This window comes from Coffea eugenioides, chromosome 8, assembly GCF_003713205.1.
Source record: "Coffea eugenioides isolate CCC68of chromosome 8, Ceug_1.0, whole genome shotgun sequence".
In the NCBI taxonomy this organism is placed as follows: domain Eukaryota; kingdom Viridiplantae; phylum Streptophyta; class Magnoliopsida; order Gentianales; family Rubiaceae; genus Coffea; species Coffea eugenioides.
Genome location: NC_040042.1, coordinates 36,241,332 through 36,259,216, shown reverse-complemented (window position 1 = coordinate 36,259,216; position 17,885 = coordinate 36,241,332). Strand labels below are relative to the sequence as shown.

Genomic DNA, 17,885 nt, shown 5'->3' with positions numbered 1-17,885 from the left:
CTTGACAGTTATCTAAATCATACATTGGCAATAGTTGCTTTGATTAATAGCCATTGTTTTGAATCCAACTGTTGCAAAAATGTTTGCTCGCTGGGTTGTGTATTTAAAGTTTGAAATGCCTGAGGACAAGCATTGTCTTGGTGTGGGGGAATTTGATAGGAATATAATTATGCACTTTATTTGTGGGTGTTTGGTCTTAATTTTGGCAGTTTAGTATGCAAAGTATTGGATTTCTGTTCATAATTAGTATTTGTGTTAATTACAGGCAATTAGTGTTGAAAGTGACAAAAGGGAGGCAAAATCCAGAAGACTCTTGCTTCTAAGGCGTGCCCACGCTAGACAATGCAGAGTTGCATGAAAAAGCCGGATTGCGGGTCCTATTCCTGGGGCCACCGCCTTTCCTTGGAGCCATACTTTAAAACTTACGTGGGATTAGGAAATAGAATGGGAAGAGGACTTTTTGGCAACACTTCAATAAGGGAAATAAGAAGAAGAACTTGGGAATTCTTTTCCAACAAAAATCCCACTTGGGAAAGCACGTGGGTGGCGGCGCAAGAATAAAAGAAGAAAACAGCAACAGACTAGGGATCATCTTCGTCTTGGACTTTTCTTCTCTCGGCTTTTGCTTTATCATTGTTAGTCGCTTAGCGGCCGCATTGTTTTTCACTTCGTCTTGGGTTCAGCAAAAACTTCATGAAAACTATGAATTGCTTCGTCGTTATGTGGCAAGGCTGAATCTTTTATCTAGTTGAGGAATAAATCAAGGATTGGAGCACCATAACTGTGAGATCGTTTTAATTGTTTTATTTTTGATTTATATGTTCATGGGTATTTGATTATTCTCTATTTTTCCCTGAGTTATTACTGTTTAGATTTATTGGATAATTAGGCCTGTTATTCGATTGTCTAAATAATTGATAGCCAATTAGGATGTTGGCGCGTCGCCTTTAAGTATCTTGATTAGTGGCAAACGAGACAATTTCACCGCCTCGCAAGCGGTTTAATTTGGATCGTGGGGATAATTAATCTAGCCTAAATAAACCCGCATGTGTGTTTGTCATCTAGAATTGGGTCTTTCTAATTCCTAATGCTGTGGCTACATTAAATCCTGTGAGCATTCCTGGGGTTGTCTAATCACAAGAGGGTAGTTATGAGCGTCTCTTGACTACCATAAAATTAAGGAAAGATTGGTGGTTGGGCGCGTCGCTTGACCACTATAACCAGTTTATTCGTGAGTATATGAATTGTCCCTTGTATCTGTGATCAGTTGTGTGTTTCGGTGCCAAGATTAATTCCTTGACTAGGTTGTTTTAATTAATTGTTATTTGTGTAATTTGGTTCCTGCTATCTTACTCAACTTTAAATTTCAGTTTTTATTCCTTTTAAATTAGTTGGTACTACTGCTAAAATCTCCCCCCATTTTCCTGTGTGATTTGCCTACCTGTTCCCTGAGGAGACGACCCTACTCACCACTATACTCATTCAGTTTTGGTAGTAGGACTAATATAAATTTTATTTTTGGTGGTTTGACACCCACCACAAACCCTCGTAGTGTGTTTGTTGGTTAGGATTGGGCCTTTCTAATTATTAATGCAATCTAGAAATTAAATCCTACGGTCGTACTTAGGGTTATTTTTGGGTTAGAGAAATAGTTAACGGTCGTACCTTAACTATCGAGAAAGTAAGGAAAGGTTGGTTGTTTATCGCGTGCATGGCAACTATAACTAATCTATTAATAAATGTGGAATTATCTGTGAATCAATGATCAGTGCCTGAACCATTTCTGAAATGTACCCTTGGCTAGAGTTTCTCTTAATTATTTCTTTTAATCAATTATTTTCTGCACTTAATTTATTTAGTTAGCATTTAATCCAAGAACCTCCCATACTCTGGACTCTAGAAGAAACGAATTATCCCCAATCCCTGTGGATTCGACCCTACTCACCGCTATATACAAAATCTGTATTTTTCTCGAGTAAATATTTATTATTGTACAGGTTCGGCACTTGTCACCGATCCATTGACATGCATATTTACATCCCATATAAATTTAAGTTAATAAATTTTGGTTTCAATCTTAATTTTTTTACAACTTTTTAATTTGAAAATCTCCATATGGCCAACATGTAGTTATTTTTATGTACAAAAAAAAAAAGTTAGATCCCACTTTTGTTGTGGCTAAAATGAATATAAATTGAATTAGATCCCACTTTCTTGAGAAAAAGAATGAATATGATTCATGTCAGATCCTAGTTTTTTAGGGGCAAAAAATAAATATAAAGGGTCATTTATTTAAGGGTTAAAAACATAAAAGCCCCCTGTGGTATAGCTATTACACATAAAAACCCCTCGTAGTTTCAAATCATGCCTATCGGTACCCCATGGTTTGAAAGAAAGTGCATTTTCGACGGAAATCGTTAATGAAAACGGAGGTCAGTGAAAAGACATAAATGCCCTAACGATATAAGCGAAAAATTGCTGAAGGAATTAGTCAGTTTGCTGAGACAGAACGATCGAAGAGAGAAACAAAGAAAAAGCCCTAGAGAGAGAGAGAGAGACAATTATCAGCCAAATTCCCGATTGTTATAGCAATCAAACTCCGACAGCGACAGGAACTGATAGGGTATAATTTGTTAGTAAATTTATTATTGATTTCCCCTTCTATCCCTGACAAATATTGTGTTAATTGCTGATATTTACTCATATTTGGTATTTGGAATCAATTTCAGGAGTGAAGCAGAAAATTACCAAAAAGGAGGGACTTGTATGGAAAAATGCAGACTTCTAAGGGCTTCAACCTTTGGGTCCTTGAATTGGTGGGGACCACAAGCTAGTGCAAGGCATTTAGTCATTTGGGCTTTTCAAAGAAAGCAACGTAGAGAGATTTGGAACAACAAGTACTTTGGAGGCTTTGGCCACATGTGCGAGGACCACGGATAAGAAGCATGAGTCATTTGGACTCTAGGAAAAGAAACGTACAAGACTTTGAATTTGGTGTGGGGACCACTAGAGATAGCATTAGACTTCCTTTTGGCTTTAAAAAGGGGGAAACGTACAGAGAACTCTTATCAATCAATAGTTTTAGTTTTTCTTTTCTGAGCTCTTTCGCATGGTTGTTCTCCATTAATGGAGGACTAACCTCTTAATTCTAGTCAAGGGGACAACTGAAGACTTGGTTCAACAATTACTGTGAGATCTAATTTATTTTAATTGCTTCCTTAATTTATTGGTATTTATATGTTTCCTGCTTTTAATTGCTATAGCTCGTGTGAGTGATTGAATAGATGCGCAATATTTAATTATTCATATAGGTTATTTTGCTAAATAGGGGTAATTGAATCCGTAATTGTTCGTTATCCCTATCTCAGTAGCAACTGGCGTAATTGGGTTTATGACAGGGGAACATACGATCTAACTTAAACAAACCCTCGTAGCGTGTTTGTTAGTTAGGATTGGGCCTTTCTAATTATTAATGCAATCTAGAAATTAAATCCTACGATCGTACCTAGGGTTGTTTTTGGGTTAGAGAAATAGTTAACGGTCGTACCTTAGCTATCGAGAAATTAAGGAAGGGTTGGTTGTTTATCGCGTGCATGACAACTATAACTAATCTATTAATAAATGTGGAATTATCTGTGAATCAATGATCAGTGCCTGAACCATTTCTGAAGTGTACCATTGGCTAGAGTTTCTCCAATAATTATTTCTTTTATTTATTTTCTGCATTTAATTTATTTAGTTAGCATTTAATCCAAAACCCCCCATACCTTGGACTCTAGAAGAAACGAAATACAAAATCTGTATTTTTCTCGAGTAGGTACTTATTATTGCACAGGTTCGGCACCTGTCAGGAACTACAAGGAAGTGAAGATTTGCTGAAAATATCGAAGAAAAATGGGTTTGTATGTCGTCCCTCATCTATTTCGATTTGGGGTTTGGGGTAGTTTGGGATTTTTATTGTGATTTACTGGTTTCATACTACATTTTAAGGTCATTATTTAACAAAAATAAGGTTTTTGATATATATATTAATGTTGTTAATGAATTTAAGGTTTTCGAAGTATGCCCTACATTTGCTATTTTGATTATCAATTGGCAAATTTGTTAGGATATTGTGTTTGGTTGACTACGAAAAAGAAAAGCCTTATAATCTGGAGTTGTTAGCGGACATTCTTAGTTGCTGAATCTGAATATGTGATTGTCTTTGAATCTCAGTCAACTAAGTTGTTCGTCTTTAAATCTGTTGTACTATCGAATTAGAGTAGTTGGCAGAAGACTGAATCTGTCCAAATTTGTATCGTTATCAGTTTTCAGGAGTTAATGAAAACATGTTGTAGTCAAATGTGGTCCCCCATCTCATGTATAATGAATTATTTGTTCTGGATCTGTTGTATTATGTTAGCTTTTTGTATAATTGTGAAAGATAAATTACTGAAAAATGAGTACTTTATTGTTTGTCATGCAATAGCAGAGGAGAACATCAAGGATAAAGTAGACATAAAGATGTACTTTGGTGGAAAATTCAAAGAAAAACCAAGGCTCCACTACACGGGAACTCACATGGCCATTTTCAAAGAAAGAGTTGAAGATAAGGTAGACATAGTGAGTTTGTGCAGAATGTTTAAGAAAGTAGATGAAGGAGCAACGAGAGTAACGTTTTGGTTTTGTGCCCCCTTTGTTGATTTGGATGGTGGCCTACATCCAATTAGAAACAATGATGATATTAAATTGATGAATTTGGCATATGAGGGGACACCAGAAAGACTAATTTATGCTTGTAGTGGGGATGAGCCATTTGAAAAAGAGCCTGAAGATGGTGGGGTCAATGATGGTACATCTACAAAGGAAACATCCAGCAACACAACAATAAAAAAGAAAGGCAGTGATACAAAGGATGGTGGGGTAGCTATAGTTACTACAGGGACAGATACAAGTACTGATGATAATGAAGAGCCAGAATGGTTAAAAGAGGGGTTGGAAACAATAGAAGATGAGGACATATTTGCACCCAAGAAAGATGCCGCAGGAGACAACAACCAGACCAATATAACTAGTGGAGGCAACAACCAAAAAGCTGATGGAGACAAGGACAAAGCTGATGGGGCCACTGTTTCAGCAAGACTCCCTCTGCACGTATTCTCATTTGCTGAGAATAAAGATGAAAAAAGTGCTGCTAAAAGTGCGGATGCAAGGAAGAAAAAGACAAGTAAAACCAAGCAATCAAAAGGGCCTGATGTGATTCAGAAAATTCCACCAACTATTTCAACTCAAATACCATCACAAATTCCATCAGAAGATGAAGCTGTTAGAACTGAAAAAGACCCTTCAACAGTTGGAGATCCAGATTTGAGAGCAGGCATACAACAAGAAGTGAATGATGATGTCGTTGAAGAGAATTGGCAGGAACCAGTGATTTCGGATGAGGAGTTGCTGGATGCAAAAAGATGTGATGGTAGAGAAGATGATGATTGCCTTGACTTTAATCCTGAAGTTGAGTTTAAGAAGCCAAACTTTGAGCTGAAAGTGGGGCAGAAGTTTACTAATTTCAGAGTGTTCAGATTTGTGTTGCGTGAATGGCTAGTCAGAGAAGGATATGAAGTTACTTGGGTGAAAAACTACTCCAAGAAAATTATTGCCAAGTGTGCGAAAGGCTGTACATGGAGGATTCGTGCAACACCAATTCAATTTGAATCAACCTTTCAAATAAAGTCATTGAAGGGTGAGCATGTGTGTGCTCGAGAGTATAAAAACAAGCATGCAACAGCTGCATATTTGAGCATCAAGTATCAAGATAAGATCAGGGATAATCCAAGAGGTGATTTGATGGGGCTGAAGAATGACATCAAGAGAGACTTAATGATCAATGTTTCAATTGCTAAGGTCGGCAGAGCTAAGCGTAAGGCAAAGGATCTGATGCTTGGTACGGACATGGAGCAGTATCAGAAACTTTGGAGTTATGCAGCGACAGTCCGAGACACAAATCCTGGAAGTACTATCAAGATTCAGATGGACAGACCAACTGAAGGTTCAAATGGGACATTTGAAAGATTATATTATTGCTTGCATGCATGCAAGCAGGGTTTTCTTGATGGTTGTAGACCAATAATTGGTCTAGATGGCTGTTTTCTTAAAACAGCATTTGGTGGCCAATTACTGTCTGCTCTTGGGAGAGATGGCAACGACAACATGGTGCCAATAGCAGTTGCAGTGGTTGAGGTAGAGAGGTATGACTCCTGAAAATGGTTTTTGGAGTTGTTAATGGCTGATTTGGGCATGGGAAAGGATAACATTCCTTGGACATTTATCTCAGATAGACAGAAAGGGCTAGTACATGCTGTGAATGAACTTTTTCCAGATTCGGAACATAGATTCTGCTTGAGACATATGTACCAAAATTTCAACCAAAAGTTCAAAGGAAAGGAAATGAAAGACATGTTCTGGGCTGCTGCAAGTGTTGGCAATGAAAAGGAATGGAAGGTGGCAATGAATGACTTGGAAAAGGCAAACAAAGAAGCTGCTGAATGGCTGAACCGGATTCCACCAACTCTGTGGAGTAGATCACATTTTAGAGGAAGTAGTAAGTGTGACATTCTAGTGAACAACCTAAATGAGTCATTCAACAATTATATATTAGAAGCAAGAGAGTTACCAATCATTGGGATGCTTGAATGGATAAGGAGGAAGCTGATGCATAGAATTCAAACAAAAAGATCTGGAATGCAAAAGTTTCATGGACAAATCTGTCCAAATATAGCAGAAAAGATTGATAAGAATCAAAGGTTGAGCCGGACATTTGTTGCGACATGGGACGGACATCAGAAATATGAGATAGATTGTGGTCCGAGAAAATGTGTGGTGGTTGATTTGCATGAATGGACTTGTACCTGTGGTTATTTTCAACTAACAGGTTATCCTTGTGCCCATGCATGTGCTGCAATAGGAGTGTGTAGATTACCTATAAACGATTATGTTCATGCTTGCTACACTAGAGTAGAATATCTGAAGATATATGCACACACTATCACACATGTTCCAAGTGATACCTACTGAATAACATGTGAACAAGAGGGCTTAAACCCCCCTGAAGTTAGGAGAATGCCTGGCAGACCAAAGAAGATGCGTCAAAGAGCACAAGATGAGCCTAAGAAGGGGCAAATATCTACTAGAAAGGGTCTATCTGTGCATTGCAAGAGGTGTTTTCAACCAAATCATAACTCACGGACGTGCAAGAATCCCATTCACCCTAACTCCAAATTTTACAAGGTAATCTTTCATTGTACACTTAAATGGCATTGTTACAGCATTTGTATTTATTATTACTAATGTTAAATGCTCTTTGTAGGCACCTGAAGCAAGTGCTACAGCTTCCATGCAATCACAGCCAATTGTTGAGTCATCTACTGAACCACAGTCATTTACTGAAGAGGCTGCTGCAACCGGGACTACTACAAAGACAAGCACTAAGGCTCGGAAGGTGTACACTCCTTCCATAACATTCACTGGTTGAAAGACTTATCAGTTCAGTGGGACATTTCTAAATTGTCTTTTTGTTTTAATTTCAGTCTGTAGCTGGTACAAACCAAGGGTGTAGCAGGGCTGATGACACCACTGCACCAACAAAAAGAGCTCTGGCTCGTACTGTTACTGATGTCCTGCAGAAGTTAAGGCCAAAGAGAGCAAAAGCTGTCCAGCCTTAATTACTTGCCTAATATTTGCCTATCTGTATTTAGACTTTCATTTTGGAATATTACATCTGGTTGTAATGATGCCTGCAGAATGATTGGTTGCCTGCAGAACGTCTGGAATTCTTTTGTCTAATTTTTTGTACACTTGACTTGGCAGTAGTTGCCACTATTTGGTTGTACCTTTTGAATGAAGTTCTCTGTGCAGCCAGGTTATTTTACAGAAATTTTCCACCAAGTGCTAAACCTTTTGTCTGTAATGGCACTTCGTGCCTCTTTGATCACTAGTTATTTTACAGGTTATTGAACGTCTAGAAATCTTTTGTCTGTAAAGGCACGAATAATGGCACTTCGTGCCTCTTTTATTTTTTCTGTTCATTTTTCTAAAACATTTGCTGCTTATGAGTATTCTATTCAAAGTTTTAAGTTACAACATTTTGAAAGCAGTTGAAACAGTCGAATTATACTTCATCAAGAAAGCATAGCATTACAAGGTTCTAGCTGAAACAGCCAAATGATCAGCTTTAGCAACTCCATACAACTGGCTACCAAATTCCAGAGTCTTATTTGGTAGATATCAACAACAGTAAAATAGAAAAAACAGATACCATAACACAACCTCTAACTAGCAATTTTAAGTTCTTGAACTCATTATCCAAATTTTCCAGTTTTGAGAGCACGCCATCCACATTGGAATGTTCTGCAACAGGTTGGCTCACAAACTGATTTTCCCGATCTGGTTCATCTCTGTAAATGGGAATACACCAAGAAAAGAACCTACATTCATCTTTTTCACACACAAAATATAACATTCCCTTTGATGGCTTTTCCGACTCAACAATCTTTAGTTTCGCCTTCCTTCGACAATTACACATCTTGTACTGGTATCGAAGATCTCTAGCTCCGTTTCCCCCACTGCCTGGTCGAGAGCTTGAGGAAGACATCGTCGTACGGTTTCTTAATTATTCCTTTCACTATTTACACAAACAAAAATATAGAGCTCATTATAAGAATTTATTGATATTCCAAATGGTTAAAGGTTTTACCTTTTGAAACTTGCACTTAAGGAGGCACAAGCCTGCAGATTTTCCTCCTGAGGCACGAGAGCTTGAAGAAACCTTCGGTCAAAGAAGCTGGGTTTCTCCAAAGTCCGACGAAAATGATTGGAAATCAAGTTTTATTAAGTTGTCAAGGGCACAAGAGGAATATCAGCTCAAACTTTGAGTTAAAAAACCATTTTCCGAAGCAACCACGCTCTTTTTCAGCGCGTGGTTTATAATCGCGTTTTCATTAACGATTTCCGTCGAAAATGCACTTTCTTTCAAACCATGAGGTACCGATAGGCATGATTTGAAACTACGAGGGGTTTTTATGTGTAATAGCTATACCACAGGGGGCTTTTATGTTTTTAACCCTTTATTTAACTACAAATGGGATCTAACCTTTTTGCTCCTAAAAAATAACTATATGCCAATTACATGATGTATTCAGAGTAAAAAGTTGTCTAGGTTGGGGTCAAATTTTACTGACCTACTTTCGTAATGGACGTAAAGTTACTATTTTAAAAGTGAAGGATAAAAAAATTCATTTAGTGAAATATGAGGGACATTTTATATGATTTTTTCAAGTTTTAATATGGTATTAGTACTCCTAAAAAATCTCAAAGCACTTTGTAACAAGATATTTTCTCTTTTTTATGCCAAAACTATCCCGAAATATAGTCAAATAATCACCTAATCCCTCAATATCAACTAATTTGGCAATGCTAATACACGACTTTTTATAAAAAAAAATGGATTAATCTTTTCTACACTGACAGTGTATACACTATCAGCGTTGGATGAATGACAACTATGCAAAATTTGAATTTGAAATTCAATTTTTGCACACATGTCATGAATCCAACATTGATAGTGTATACACTGTCAGTGTAGGAAATATTTACTCAAAAAAAATTAGTATATTCTTATCAATTGAACCTTCTATTGACCTCCCCTGCACTATCACATCTTCAGTTTCTTCAAATTGGTATTTCTAGTTACCAAATTATTGCTTGTTATCAACAATTGGTACATAAACTCTGTTTTGATTTTGAAGAATCAACACCATTTGGTTTTGCAAAAGTAGAGTAACAACCTAGTGAATTTGTGACTAGTATAGCAAATAATCATAGTGATAATAGCAACACACTAGAATTAAACCCAATTAGACACCATTAACAATAGCAACAAAAAGTTTAAAAAATAGCCAAAAGAACCATAAAAATGAGAAAAATAATTTCAAAGTTATAGCCCAGTGAATTTTTCTCACTTATATTTGAGCTTTTACTTTATGTTGCTATCTTGCCTCTCTTTACTCAGGGTCAAAATTGTGATTTGATTATCGTAATATAAATAAGATATTATGTTTGACAATCATAATATAAATAAGATATTATGTTTGACAATCATAATATAAATAAGATATTATGTGGCTAATAAGATTAACATTTTTGGATGCATTAATAAGAGGAGCAAGAGGTTTTTAATGATGATTTTGTGTACTTCTTAAAATGCCTCCTTATTTCTTTTTTCAAGTTACAATAAAAATATAAGCATGCAAAACCCTTCTTATTTTCATGTTGGATTAAGGAACGAGAGGTCAACAATGATTTTTTTAATATAATATTTTTACACTTGATCCTATATTAGGGGAATGGGGTAGTCCGATAAGGATGGATGCAATTAAATTATTAAGAATTCGGAGGGAATTAAACTACTTTCAAAAGTATTTCAAGAAATTTTGAACGGAAAATATAAACAAGGAATTTCGAACTCCTTACCTACATCCAAGGAGAGACTTTTTGTCTCTCCCTAATGATCAACTAAATTAGCTTAATTGGTTAATAACGGATTGATGTATTTTTAACATTTCATCCCTTTTTTCGAACAATAATGTCAAACATATAATAAATACGAGAGGAGGAATGAATTGAATAATGTAAGGAAGAATGTGTAATTGAGAGGTCTAAATTTCAAATTTTTCACTAAAACTTAAAAGGAAAGTATAGTAAATGCATGCATGCAAAGCCAACTTCCTGTAACTATCCTCGTAACTTCTCCATACCTGTTCTGTTTATCTTAAAATAGTCTCACAAAATTAAGTGGCAGACACAAACTGTACATTGACCACTACTTTGATTAAAGTGGCAGCTTTATCTCTCACTCTCTAGGCAAGCCTAACTACTAGAGCTTGAATTAATGTGGATAAATCCCCACTGGTGATGTGAGGCATGACTATTCGCATCTGTGATACTTTGAGCAAGGATAACTACTAGGGTTTGGCTTAGTGGCAAAAAAAAAAAAATTGTGTTTGGATTACATTTTTTTAGATTTTTTATAAAAAAATTACTATAACAATTTGATATATATTAAGTAAAAAGATGATTGAAAAATGTGTTCACGAAAAACATAACGCTATCCAAACAAGGCTTCAATTATAGGTCGTGATGGATTCGAATCTTATGTGTAATGAAAAAAGTTTAAAAGTAATGTTAGAGCACTTATTTAATCTAATATATTTTTATACTTACTAGCACTTTATATACAGTTTTTTAAAACTTTCTTTCCCTCTAAATTAGGATAAATTAAATTCTAAAAATGAAATCGGTGCTGTAAAAAAAAGAAGAAAAAAAAAGCTTTGAGCAAGGATCCAAAGAGGCGAGTGGCCTACATTTTCATCAGCTTAGAAGGCCTTTCTTTATCCAAATCCTAAACGAAATTCGTTAACTTTTAAGTGTTAAGTTGCTTTCCAAAACGGTGCTTTTAAATAATGTGATCTAGAGACTAGAGAATAGTATGCATCATTTTGATTAGTGGGATCTGGCAAACAGTAACCTCAAAGCAGAAAATAAAAAGAAAAAATGTTAATCCAACCATAGTGTAATTATACACATTCCCTTGTTGAGTTTGCGAAAATATGCCAAGGTTCTTACACTTCTATAAAACAAAGTTCACCGCTCCGCTTCCTCTAAGCATACTGTTCTGCACATAACAGCACACGAGCACTGACTTCTCTCTCAGCCTTTTCTCCATTTCTACTTCCCTGTTACACCTGCACACGAGCACCTGGAACTTCCCCTCTCTGTCGGAAAATGGGAAATAAGCTTACCATACTAGAAAACAGGACTTGGTTCAACATAGAATTCAAGATGTGGGTGGATGGCTCTAGGCCTGATAGGTTCAAGAAAATTGTTAGGATCGAACCAGGCAAGTCTATAAGAGTAAAGGCCTCAACTTTCAACAGCGATGATCAGGGCAGTCTTGAACATGCCATCCTGCTGGTTTATGCAAATGGAAGTTGGACGGGAAAATACATTCTTCCTCAGGACTTGTTCGCTTGGGCGGCAGTCTTCTGCGACAGTAACCGACACGGTCAAGTCATTCTTCGAGCCAGAAGAGCAAACTTCAACCTCTTCAGACTCAAGTACTTCTTCTGTAAAGTTGACGTCTGATCTCAGGCTGCTTTTGATAGATTAAATGCTCTCCCCCTCCTCCCAAAAGTGTTTGTGCATTTTTTTTCTTGTGGGAACACAACAACTCATGTTGTGATCAAATTACCTTCGTTTGGATTACTATTTTTCTCCTCGTTTTTTTCAATCAAGTAGGTTTTTTTGTATTTTTTTTTTTTACAAAAATTTTAAAAAATAGCAATCGAAATATTTGTATTGATATGTTTGGTGTTTTTCAAAGGTGTTTTTGAAATATTTTAATGTAATAATGTATATAAAAAAATTTTATTGTAAATATATTTTTTGTGATATTTTTAAGGAATTTTTGGAATATATTTTGAAATAATTTTTAAAACTAAAATATTTTTATGATATTTTTTAAAAATTAATATTATCACGTACAACCACCACCACCACCACTATTTTCAACGACCATCACCATCACCCGCTACCGCCACCACCGCCTTCCTGTTCCCCCTTCCTCTTCTTCCCTTTTTCATTCTCTTTTCCTCCTTTCTTTTCTTTCCCTCACCCTCTGGCCCTCCCTTGTCCCTTGATCTGATTTTGACAAGATCGAGACCTCTGGTCTCCAGATCGCGACCAAAAAGTCGTGATCAGAGATCTCGATCTAGAGGGTGAGGGGGAAAGGAGGAGGAGGAGGGCGGGATGGTGGCGGTGGTGAATAGTGGTGATTGTAGTAAGAGGTGAAAAATGTTGTAAATTTTTTTTAATTTTTTGTATATATTTATGAGTTGTTTTTGATCTATCGTGTGAATCATATATATTTTTAAGTTATTTTTTTGCTTGTGTATTACTGTAGTATTATATTTGAAAAACAGGTCAATCCAAACGAAGAGGTTAACAAGTTTGATCATTAGTCGAGAAGGTTAACAAGGCTTCATGCGCATCATTTGACATTATTATTATCACCATCATGCACTGAACCAGTACTAATTATTTAATTTCAAATAATAGTGGTGGATCATACATAATCTACTACTTGTAAATTTGACTTATCATCGTTTTTTGGTTATGATTTGTATTAATTTACTATGCAGTAACGTCTAATTATGCATGCTAATAACTTTTCGGCAGATCGGATGGGGTAGTATTTGTTTCCTTTTTTTTTTTTTTTTGTGTTTGTTTATGGGGTGTAGTAGTATGATCTGTGAAACTCAATTAACTTATTTTATTTACCTTGAAGGTTTTAATGTGCTTAAATACACTACTTTTCTAACAGATGTTTCGCGTTCCTTCCTGCAAAATACGGGGGACTAGGCATGGCTGAAGAGGAGATTTAGGTATGGTATCACTAATTATCGAAGCTTCTTCAAAATGGTACAGCGGTTTCTACCATTTCATTGGTATTAGACTGACACACAATTGTACATGGTATTCTGCCGCACATCAAGTCAATAGGAACCAAACGACAACAACTGACAAGGGTGACTTCACCTTGAAAAATGAAGCACAAAATAAAAGAATAGAAATAAAAGATTACCGGTAACCTGATAAAGAAGTGTGCTGAGAATGGCGCACAAGATAGGCAGGTCATGAATGTGAATGTTTAGTTACATATTAAAATGATAATATTTCAATAAAAATAAATTTGGTCTCTAAAATTTATAATTTTAAGCACATTTAAAACAATTGATGGAACTTAACATTTACTCAAAATCGATTTAGCAATAAAATCCTATTTCAATTTTTCCTATACTACAACCTCCTATATCAAATGTGTATTATTATCCAATTTTAACTTATTTAATGAAGATATACTTTCTAGCTTAGATGATAATGTTGTGCCTATATTATTCTATATAAAGTACATAGTGGTTAACAACATTGTGTCATCTTATTTGAATTATTTATCTATTGAACCAAAGAAGTAAAACAATCAAAATATATTTCATAAAAAAAAGACTATAGTAGGTCAACTACATATAACCAACAGACATTTAAAATACTTTGAACTCGTGCTAAATTGCTCTCTTAGTGGGGACACAATTTATTTACTTTTCAATCTATTAAATCCAATTAATTTATTTTTCTATCTATTAAATCCAAAGTTTCAATGGAAAGTTTTAAAATAGTTACTTGGCTATTTTGTTTACCTTAATATTTTACCCTACACCTTCCCCCCGTTACCTTAATAATTTTATTGAATGATTCAAACAATTATACAAAATATTAATTTCATCTTAAATTCAACTGATAATCTATTAAAATTGAAAAAAGAAAACGAATCTGATTTACTTATAGTTCATATTCTTTATAGTTTGAATGGATATCTAATTGAGCATTTAAATATCAACACAAGTAACAAAAAAATAATAGAATTCTTTATCAATTAATTCTCCATAATGCAAAACCATACATACATATATTATGCTACATTTGAGACCAGTTATGCAAGAGTAAAAGTCTATGAGAACAAATGGGATGAATACACAAATAAAAAAAAATAAAAGAAAGAAGTTTCTTGAACTTTTGCACATTTTCAACATAATTTTAATCTAATTTGCATTTCTTTTCCTTTGAAACCATTAATATCACTATTTAAAATCTAAAATACCATGATGATCCAAATTCGAAACATTGCTATAAAAAATGCAAAGTCAAAACTATTGAGTAGTGGCAAATTGACTTTGATCCTTAATCATCATTTTTTCGTCAATTATCCTAAATATGCTTAAGATTTGAAACGTTGGGAACCAAATTTGTTTTTATCCAAACATTAATGATCAGTCCTACACACATGCAAAGTATTATAAACAAAAATTGTATTTCTTCCAAAATTTTGGATATATGTCATGTATTGATTTAAGAAATAATCTTTCCTACAATGACAGTGTATACATTATCAGCGTTGGATGAACGACAACTATGCAGAATTTGAATTTGAAATTCAATCTTTGCACACATGTCATGAATCAAACGGTGATAGTATATACACTGTTAGTATATATAAGATTTACTCTTGATTTAAATTACAACTTTTAAACTTATTTTCTTCATAATGGTTGGTTAGTAATGATTTAGTTTTAATATTATTGTGATATCATTTTCTAATAAAGTGGAGTTGATTTTGTCACTTAATCATAAATTTTTATCTCCTTTTGCCTAAAAATATGTTCAAGTTCGGGAGTAACAACTGTAAAAAGTTTTTTTATGTTGTTTGAAAGAAAATTATTCATTCATTAGTAAATTCGGGCATGTCATCTTGTATTATATTATCCATGAAAGTATATGGAATACTTTTAATGTGAAGATTGTTTGTTGTCATACTTTTAGAATAGATAATGAGGAATTATATTTTTGTATTTACACCTATTAAAAATATTGTTAACTGTATCACTACATAGTCTAATCAATACGGATATTTGATTTCAAGCATGTATACATTAGTGCAAATACCATTAGTATTACTAGTGATAAAGGGCACACTCAATCTATGTGTAATTTAAAACAATCACTTTATTTATGGAAGAAATTGGTATAAAATCTTAATAAACAAATAAACTTTGATCTTTTAAAAGCTTTTTTAATATTATTTTATGAATTAGGTAATTATAATGTTTATGGTTGTTTATCGATGAAAGTTAGTTGTGCTATTGAATGACAATACATAGACAATATGTTAATCAAATTATAAAAGTATAATTAAGTGATTATGATGATAATGTTGAAAATTTAAAAGTGACAAGTGTGGTCTAATTAAATTTCACCTATTTGCACTCCGGTTATTATGTCATCACTTTATTCTCATTAATTTGGACTAATATCATTACAAATGCATTTTTTAAACATTTATTTATGTTCTACCCTCAAATATAATAAAAGAATCATATTAATTACTTCTCATATAATAAAACAACATATTACTTCTCCTACAAATATTCTATCTCAACTAATTAATTAACCATTCGTTTACTCCTTTACAATTATTAATTCCTATGATTGGTTTAATTAATTGTACATATTATTCCAAAATTTCTTCTAAAATATTTAAATTATCTACTCTTTTGTCAATTTATGTAATTAAATGAATCAAAGTTTATCTAATTTTGCACATACATATATTATTTATTTTTTTAAATTTCTTTTTAGTTATGTATCTAACTTTGCATTTTCTTCATTATGTCTATTGTTCAGAAATTAAAAAACAATAATAATGTCTTGGGTCTTTTCACATGGGTTAACGTGGGTGAACCCACAGTGGAGGTGAACCCAAGGGATGTGACTGACAAATTGTCTTGGGTCACTTCAATGTGGAACCCACCATTACAACACTCATTTTAAGTTCCGGCAGCCATAGCCCACACCAAAAACAACCTTCAATTTTGCTTTTCCTAACGTGTCTTGCTCCTACCACATCCGTACCACATCAAACCACTTTACCAATGCATTGGTACAAACCACTGTACCAATCCTTAGAATTTTCGCACTAATTATGCCAATCTTTCCTAATTTCTGTTGCTCTCTGGTTTGAGCTTTTCTACTTATGGAAAAAATAATAATAAAGGAATGATAGTGGGATTGTGATTAATAAAAAGGTTAATTTTCTATATATTGACAGTGTATACATTTTCATCATTAGATACATGACATATAATCCGAATATGAATTTGAAACTCAAATTTTACGTATGTGTCGTATATTCAACCGTTGTAGTGCTGTATATGACATTTACTCTTAATAAAAATGGGAGTGTAAATAACATTTACATTTTTTTTTTTTTTGACGCATGAGGTCATTCCTTTTTGAACTACTGGTCTCTATTCAAACCCTTTTTTAACTTCCCAGTTGGTACCTGGTCTGAGTTTCAAAACACTAATTTATAGAACATATTTTTCCTGTTGTTGATGTTTTGTATGGAAGGAGATATAAGGATCATGAATAAACAATGGGGATCTTTCTCTATATCTCATTGGAGCTTTGAAACCACTGCTTATAAAGACTAACTTTCAGACTTAGCAAATCAAATAAAACCAACCTAAAGTTATACTAGTTGCACTTAGGAGCACTGGTGCGAGGTAATGTTTGGTAGTGGTGCTATGTAGTGTCTTTGTTTTAAATTCAATGTATAGCATATGTTTATGTGCCAATTAAAAACATCAATATCTTTTTAAGTGTTATTTGAAGCTAGCTATGACGTAGATTAAAAGGATGAATATATTTTTCTAAAAAGAGTTTTTATTTGCCTTAACCGAGTGTCTAATCTTACAAATCATTTTTAATGGCTTTTAAAGTTTGCAGCTTGATTCAGATTGATTCCAATTTTGTATCTGATGATCCTTGCAGGTCTCCAGGAAAACACTTGACCGTGTTGTTTCACTCTTTTAAGGCTGTGGATGGTTTATTGAGAGAATTGTTGGAATGTGTGTAGAATTAAAATTGAATTCTACAAAAAATTTTACTCAAAATTCTGTAAAATCCAATTTTATTGCCCACACAAACTCCAAGCCTCTCCAAAAACCAGAAACAGCAGCAAATGTTCTATGTATCTTTCGTGCTTGTGAGGTGATGGATGCCAAGCACGCACACCTGTTTCAAAGACTAGGGAAGGCTGGCTGTGCATTCCCACCTCAAGTTTATTAGTATTGCTGCTTTGTGTACTTTTGATCATGGATTTGGATACAATAATCACGTGGAATGAAATTCATGAACTTTCCAGTTTATTATCATGTGTTTAGCAAAGGCATTATGTAAAG

General features: G+C 34.3%; 1 long non-coding RNA gene across 2 annotated transcripts; it reads left to right on the top strand.

Moving 5' to 3' along the window:
- Nucleotides 1-11,949: 11,949 nt before the first annotated feature.
- LOC113779287 lies at nt 11,950-17,885 on the top strand. 2 transcript variants are annotated; one of them, XR_003469473.1, is made up of 3 exons: nt 11,950-12,146; nt 13,412-13,472; nt 17,476-17,885. It is a non-coding gene; the product is annotated as an uncharacterized LOC113779287 (long non-coding RNA). The 2 variants fall into 2 exon arrangements; XR_003469472.1 differs by lacking the exon at nt 11,950-12,146 and adding an exon at nt 12,675-12,875.